The sequence below is a fragment of the Hylobates moloch genome, unplaced genomic scaffold (genome assembly GCF_009828535.3).
Source record: "Hylobates moloch isolate HMO894 unplaced genomic scaffold, HMol_V3 SCAFFOLD_6, whole genome shotgun sequence".
Classification (NCBI taxonomy): Eukaryota; Metazoa; Chordata; class Mammalia; order Primates; family Hylobatidae; genus Hylobates; species Hylobates moloch.
In genome coordinates, this window is record NW_026652281.1 from 135,466,544 (window position 1) to 135,474,977 (window position 8,434).

Sequence of the window (8,434 nt, forward strand, 5' to 3'; positions counted from 1 at the left end):
CCAGGCGCTTTCTGTGTGAAAGGCAGTTGAGAGAAGTTGGGGCTTGGCATCTGAGCAGAACCTTGACTCTCTTCAAAAGGGGGCTGACACACTGGAGAAACCCTGGAGACCAACAGCTGGCTTGCACAAAACTCGGACCTCATTGCTCTTCAAATATTTATGAATAATTTCCTTCAACGTGTTTGCTAACTGTTAAGGATATTAGTTTTTGCTGGTCTTCTTACTCATGGCCCATCTGAAGTCCCCTGGCCTGACCCTCCTGTGAAGTCATCCTGTTGAATGGGTGCCACTGGGTCGGGGCATTGCCATAGTGTCAGCCCACGGGGCCATAAACACAGGCTTTGCCGGATCCCTGCCCCTTCAACTGGGGGAGGCTGGGTGGTAAGGTGAGAAGGCGCCTTCCTTCCAGCCCATTTTTTCCAAAGCAGCAAGTTTCGAGAACATCACATTTGGTATACGGCATAGAAGAGGAATGTCCTCACACACAACTTTGGGGTGATTATCTCCTATCCTAAGTGCCATCTGTATGGTATTATGCTTATGTGACTGTGTGAATGTATACATGGACACACACACACACACACACACACTTTTAAGTTTTCAAGCAAAATGAGTTTAGTATCAGAAACCTGGCCCCAGTCCCCACGAGTCTCCTCCCTCTGATTTATTCCAAGTGACTCCTCCTAAACTCTTTTTCCCCCATCCTAGTGAGCTTCCCTAAATGGCTTTCGTCAGTCATGCCAAATGGTACACTTGGATTTGCACAGAGCACAAATGAGGATGCATGAAGCCCCTAAAGCTCATTTTCCACACCCATCTCAAACAGGAACTGATCCTAGATCTCCAAGGGTAAGTGAGCAGTATGCAATTTCACTGTCCCTTTAGTCCTCCTAGTTGGAGGCCCTTTGAGATTCTTATGATTTCTTAATGGTCTAATATAAAGTATATCCATGCACAAGATACATCGCCTGATATAAGAATCCATAACTGCATCCTGTTAACAGTTCCTGCTGTTTATGGAGTATTGTCTTGACATACTTGTTAAACCTCAATAAATATGTTTTTAATAACCATACGGTATTTAACATATAATAACTGTCTTATTAGCTCTAAATTAAATCCTTGCTCATGACACTTAAAGTGTAACCAGCGTTTCTCTGGCTAAGGAAGGATTTGAAACACCCATGGTGAGGACACTTCTTTTGGAGAGAAAAGAATGTATAAAAATCATGTGCTTTCAAAGAAAGGAACAATAGATGCTGAGGCTTAGGAGGGTGGAGGGTTGGAGGAGGGTAAGGACTGAAAAACTACCTATTGGGTATTGTGCTTATTAACTAGTGACAAAATGACCTGGAACCAAGCTTGTCCAACCTGCAGCCTGCAGGCTGCATGCGGCCCAGGACAGATTTGAATGCGGCCCAACACGAATTCATAAACTTTCTTAAAACACTGTGAGGTTTTTTTGCAAGATTTTTTTTTTTTTGCTCATCAGTTTTCGTTAGTGTTAGTGTGGCCGAAGACAATTCTTCCTCTTCCAGTGTGGCCCAGGGAAGCCAAAAGATTGATCACTCCTGCCACCAAACCCCTGTAAACATGCAACTTACCTATATAACAAACCTGCACATGCACCCCTGAAACCAATATATATATATGATATATATATATTTCTCAAGATCATGTGTTTTCATGATGTGATTAAATTGCATTGTTTCAAATTCATTACATGGGTGGTCTGAGTGAAAATAACTCACAGTGGAGTTATAGCAATGTAGGAAATTGACTAAAGGGTCGCATTCAGAGCCCAAGTATTGCAAGCATGATGCACATGGATCTTTAAGGTATGCCAAGACAAGGGTTGGGCTTATTTTATTTTATTTTATTTTGTTCTTCATGCCCCTTTTCACTACCCAGCATGAATGTGACAGACAGTGCTGATTCTGGATAAAATAGTAAAGAACAAAAATCAGGTTGCAAAGCACTCACTTTCTCTGTAGGTAACCCCTGCCCTTTTTATTGTTGTTGTTTTCACTTCACTCATTTTGTCTATTGGTGACTCAGTTTCCCACCTAGGTGCCTGAAGAAGGCTTATAGTATATGCCATTATGCTTCAATACTTTTTTTTCTTAATACTTTGATAATCCCCAGTGTGTAGGGCAAATGGACTGAAAGAGGCTTGCAGAGACCTGGCTGGGAAGACAGGTGCTGTGGTTGGGTTCTGGATGATGAAAATTGCTCAGGCAGGGAAATTGCCCAAAGAGCTTTGGAGCAGAAAGAGGCGGAGGGTGGGCCAGGTGCGGTGGCTCACGCCTGTAATCCCAGCACTTTGGGAGGCCGAGGCGGGCGGATCACGAGGTCAGGAGATCGAGACCATCTTGGCTAACAAGGTGAAACTCCGTCTCCTGAAAATACAAAAATATTAGCCGGGCTTGGTGGCGGCGCCTGTAGTCCCAGCTAGTCGGGAGGCTGAGGCAGGAGAATGGCGTGAACCTGGGAGGCGGAGCTTGCAGTGAGCCGAGATTGCGCCACTGCACTCCAGCTTGGGAGACAAAGGGAGACTCCGTCTCAAAAAAAAAAAAAAAAAAAAAGAGGCGGAGGGTGGGTCTAGTCTCCGCCCGGGAAGCACTTACTCTATGGGGCTGGGTGAAGTGTGAGGAAAGGAAAGTCCAAGTGAGAGGGAGAGCAAGCAAGCAAGAGAGATGGAGAGGGTGAGGCCAGCTGCTGGAGGAGTTAAGGGAGGCTGAGCTGATATCAGAAAAGATTCCAAGAAGCAGGTGGCACTTGACCTGATCTCATGAGCCTTAGGATGGGTAGCATTAAGCTCTGATAAATATTAAGTAGAGCTCTGTTTATTCCAGGCAATGGCTTTGTAGTCCCCCAACAGCAATTCTAGCCTCACTCAGGAACTTGTTAGAAAAGCAAGTTCGTGGGCCCCACTCCAGATCTATGGAACCAGAGATCCTGGGATACGATTCAGCATTCTTTGTTTTAGAAGTCCTTCAGGTGGTTTAGATGCATGCCAAAATTTGAGAACCATGGCTCTAGGCAGGGTTTGTTAACCTCAGAACTATTGACGTTTAGGGTGGATAATTCTCTGTGGTGGGTGGCAGTCCTCTGCGCTGTAGGATGTTTGGCAGCATCTGGCTTCTACCCAGTAGACGCTGGTAGCACCCCACCCCATCCCCTAGCTATGAAACCAAAATGTCTCCAGACATTGCCAAAGATCCCTAGGTAGCAAAATCACACTCCCTGGTTGACAATCACCACTTCAAGAAAAAGCACAGCATATACAAAGTTATGGTGGTAGGAATCTCAGGGTATGTTTGAGAAATAAAAAATACTCCAGTATGATGAACATTCTTGGCATGAGTACAGGAGTGTTAGAAAAAGCTAGAAAGGTAGGCCACAGCCTGGGTTTGGAAACCGTTGAATGGTGTGTTAATTTGTTTGGACTTAATTCAGAGGGCAATAGGGAGTCACTGCAAGTTTTAGGTAGAGGGTGACATAACTAAATCTCCACTTTAGATTGTGTTAGATCTGAGCAGTGACTTTCAAGCTATTGTAACGAATATACAGTTGGGCCTTGAACAGTGGGGGTGTTAGGGGAACCAACTCCCCAGCTGTCGAAAATCCACGTATAACTTTTGACTCTCTAAAAACCTAACTGCTAATATCTTCCTGTTGACCAGAAGCCTTACCAATAGCATAAACTGTCAATTAACTCATATTTTGTATACAATATGTATTATGTACTGTGTTCTTACAAGAAAGTAAGCTATAGAAAGGAAAATGTTATTAAGAAAATCACAAGAAAAAATATATTTATGATTCATTAAGTGCAAGTGGATCATCAGCAAGGTCTTCATCGTCATCATCTTGACATTGAGCAGGCTGAGGAGGAGGAGGAGGAAAAGAAGGGGTTGGTCTCGCTATCTCGAGGTGGCTGACATGGAAAAAATCTACGTATATGTGGACCTGTGCAGTTCAAACTCGTGTTGTTCAAGGGTCACTTGTATTTATGTAATTTCTCAGGACATACACATATACATTGAACAAAACTTTTACACATATTTTTTATGTTACTTGCAATGCAGTCTGATTTTTATCTACTCTATTCCATTTTTTAAGCTGTTCATAACACATTAAATAATTTCATAACCCACTAATGGGCATGGTCCACAATTTGAAAACACTGGAATAAAAATTAGAGGCATTGAAAAGGAGGGAGCAGAGAGATTGGGAGAGAAGTATTTCAGTGGGCCCGGGCAAAAGATAATGGAAGCCTGATAATCGGGTGGAAATAGGACAGAGGAAATAGCTGGCAGGGACATTTCAGATATAGCACCTATAAGGAAGAAGGAGAAATCAGGAAAAAACAAAAGGCATGGATTTTCTCAATTTTTGTAATTTTTTTGTGCCACCAACATAAATAGCTGCCTAAATAATAAATATATTTGAAGAAGGTTGTTTGGTTTTTCTTTCTTCACTAGTTTTTGGCAGGGGGAAGATAGTGTTTCTAAGTGTGGACCTGCTGAGTTTGAGCTGCTTAGCAAGGTAGAAGTGTCCAGCAAACAGCAGCAAAAGTGGGCTGTGGCATGGATGAGGGTCAGGGTTGGTGTTGTGGATTTATGAGTCATGCCCATGCAAGGCCTGGTGGATGAGGTCACCCGAGGAGGGAGAATGTGGTTTCTGAGACTAATAGCTTCCCTCTGTATATTGATATCTATCTGAGTAATAATATTCATTTCTAGTGTAATAAAGACCCACTCAGCAGATGGTATCACATCATAAATAAGTCAAAGCAAACCCAAGACATGATCCTTGCCCTCTGAGAGGCTATAATTCAACTAGGCCCTCCTGGTTTGATCTGAGCCATATTTTCTTATTTATAGAGCACCATCTATTAGCTATGCACTATTCTAAGTGCTGAGAATAAAGCAGTGAACAAAATAAACACCCCTGCCAGCATGGAGCTTATTCTCTAGCAGAGGAATGTGGACAATAGACAAAACAAACACAAAACAAATGAAATATTTATGATGTCAGATGGTGGTAAGTGCTATAGAAAAAAAATAAGCAGGGAAGAAAAGAGGGATGCCAGATGGGAGAACTGCGACTTTAAATCAGGGGAGCTTTCTTGAGAAACTGGCAATTGAGGCCCCTGGTAATCCCTGGTTTCTTGGGATGATTGATATGACTGGGGATGAAAACATAATGAGGCTAGTTCTGATCATCTCAAGGCAGAGCATGATGCAAGGCTGTGCAGGGTGGGGTGGGAGGGAGGGAGTGGAGGTCTTACCAGCAGCACTTGGGGAAGACCCCACTCCCCAGGGTCTTCTTTTTACCTCTGCTTTTGGAGACATTTGATCTCTGTCTTCTTCATCTTACTACACTTCCATTTGTTAAATTTCTTCCTTTCCAAAGCTCTTTCTCATCTTATTTTTCATTTGAAAGTCATAGAACTTCTGGACCTGGGGAATCTTAGGACTCAGAACAGGTGAGAGGCACTGGTTCCATCTTGTAGGTATCTGCTCTTCACTGACTATGGGACACTGGTTCTGTGGCATGTTAGTTGTTACATGAAAATAAAAGTCTGTTTTCAAATATGTTTGAGAAGTACTGAGCTAAACACGTTGAATGGATTACCGACTGTAGGACTTCACAAAATCTTTAGTGTGCTACTGGGCACTGGCAAATCCCCAAAGAAGGAAACAGTATGCATGGTTTCCCAAACTTATTTGGCCATGGATATGCTTTGTTATGGAAAATCTCTCGAGGGATTATTGTTCCTAGGTACACACTTTGGGAAACAGCCTGCTGTATTATATGATGATGGGCAAATCATTTAGCCCTTCTGAATCTTTTTCTTCTCATCCATAAAATGAGAGTGTTGGCATGCTGCCCAAGGAATGTTAATACTGCCACAGGGCTCTGTCCTTGGCCTTGAACTTGCTCAGAATTTTATCAGTGACCTCGGTGAAGAGAAAAGAGATAATTATCACATCTGGAGATGGCACAAGGTTGGCAGGGGTGGCTGATAGGTCAGATGACAGAATCAAGACTTAAACTTATCTTGACATGTTAGGATGATAGGCCAAACTATCTGCAGAAAATCTAATAAGGATGATATATGGTTCTGCTTTTAGTTTCAGAAAATTGATTTTCGAAGTATAAGATGTAGAAGAGCAGCCTTGACAGTAGTTTATGTAAAAAAATAAAAAAAGACCCGAAGACTTTGATTTACCACAAGCCCAAGATGAGCCATCAGGGGATGTGGCTGCTCTAAAACTGAACTCATGAGGTTCTATTAGTAGAAATGATTCTATTCTGAGGGAGCTGTGGGTTTCCCAGGGCCTGGCTCTTCTGATTACTTGCCACCTGGAGTATTAGTATCCAACATTTTTGAGTGCATATTACATGCTTATCACTGTATCATGCATGTTATGTGTATCCTCTGATTTAGTTCCCACGCTAGATGTGAGGAATTATTATTATAATAATATATATTGTACAGATGAGGACACCGAGGCTCAGAGATCGGTGTGGAGCCTGGATTTGAAAGCTGTGGATTGTGTCTAGAGCCTGGATTATTTTGACTTCCACCAGGATGGCAAGAGATCTGGGAATCATAAGATTTGAAGAGTTGAGGGAATGAGTGATGTGCTGTTTAAAAGGAAAAAAGGGCTGAAAATGAACATTATCTTCTAACAACAAAAGCTTTTCTGTTGAAAAGGAATCGACTCTTGCTGTGCCCCTTAATAGGATGGAAATAGAAATGGTTGTTAGAAATCACAGGGAGACTTTTAATTTAATATAAGGAAAGACTTTCTAAAGACTAGACTGATCCAAAATGGATTGGAAAACCTCATTACGTAGCCTTCTGTTTCTTTCTCTTTCTCTCTCAATATTTAGGTAGAGGTTAAACAATTATGGATGTTAGTACTTGGTAAAATGTCAAACTACGTTAATGGAGCTACTAATCAATTACTTTAGTAACTTTGTTGATCTGTTTGTCTATAATGCTCAAGAAACATTGGGATACACAAAATAATGTGACACACTCCTTGCTTTCAAACAACTTCTTATCAAGTCAGGAAGACAGATATGAAACAAATGACAAGTGATCCTGGACTTGACAATGACTTAATTTGTGAGCTCTGCCTTCATGATACTTTTTACCCTAAGTATCATATACCCGTCAGGGTCAACCAAAGCTTGTGTTTTGAGTAGTCCAATGGCTACGGAAGACATATCCTTTTGACAGTCAGGGATCACCTGCAATTCAACAGTGGTCAGGGATCACCTGCAATTCAACAGTGGTCAGGGATCACCTGCAATTCAGCAGACTCTGGTACAAATGGGAGAGCAAGAGAACATTGAAGATGTGGAGAAAGAGGAGGAAATGGAAGCAGAAGCATTAGCCAAAGAAGTCTAAGTGTGGGGCCATGCTACCAAGAAGCTGTTTGTCCCTGACACTTTCAAAGGCATTAATGCACGCTGAAACTTAGGGAGTTTCCAAGACTGAGAACCCTAGTGTGAATACCATGCCGGTTATGACAGCAAAGAAGAGCACCTATACTTCCTCCAGGGAAATTCACTTGGAAAAGAAAGAAGGCTGGGCATGGTGGCTCATGCCTGTAATCCCAGCACTTTGGGAGGCCAAGGCAGGCGGATCATGAGGTCAGGAGATCGAGACCATCCTGGCTAACAGGGTGAAACCCCATCTCCACTAAAAAATACAAAACAATTAGCAGGGCATGGTGTCGGGCACCTGTAGTCCCAGCTACTTGGGAGGCTGAGGCGGAGCTTGCAGTGAGCCAAGATCGTGCCACTGCACTCCAGCCTGGGCAACAGAGCAAGACTACCATCTAAAAAAAAAAAAAAAAATCCAACCCAAGCTCATTAGATTCTTGTTTTAAGAAGCCTCATTCAGTCTAATCCATGATGAAGCAATTCCCAGAAAGAACTTTTAGAGTATAGCACTTGTATTCAGTGTTTTATGTTATAAATACTTGCACAATTTTTTTTTCAGGTCACTTATTTCATATTAGGTTTGAAATTTGTATAGATTGGTGGACTTACTTAGAATAGGCTTTGCTTTCTATGTCAAAGTTGGACTCAAAGGTAGAGGTCCTTATATATAATGTGACGTTTACAATTGCAATGTGTATAGGATACAATGGGGTACACCAGCAAGGGGGAGACCCATGGCCCTGGAGATGGACAGGATGTCAGAAATGGTTCATGATGAGGTGATACTTGAAATGCTAGTAGGAATTATTCACACAGACAAGAGAATAAAAGGACAACACTAGCAAAGGAAGTAGTGGGCTCAACACCACAAAGCCTATGGTAGTATACCTTCCACCTCTCAAATTACTCCATGACCAGATCATCCTCTACCATCATTCTAGATAGCCATTACCTATCCAGGGTG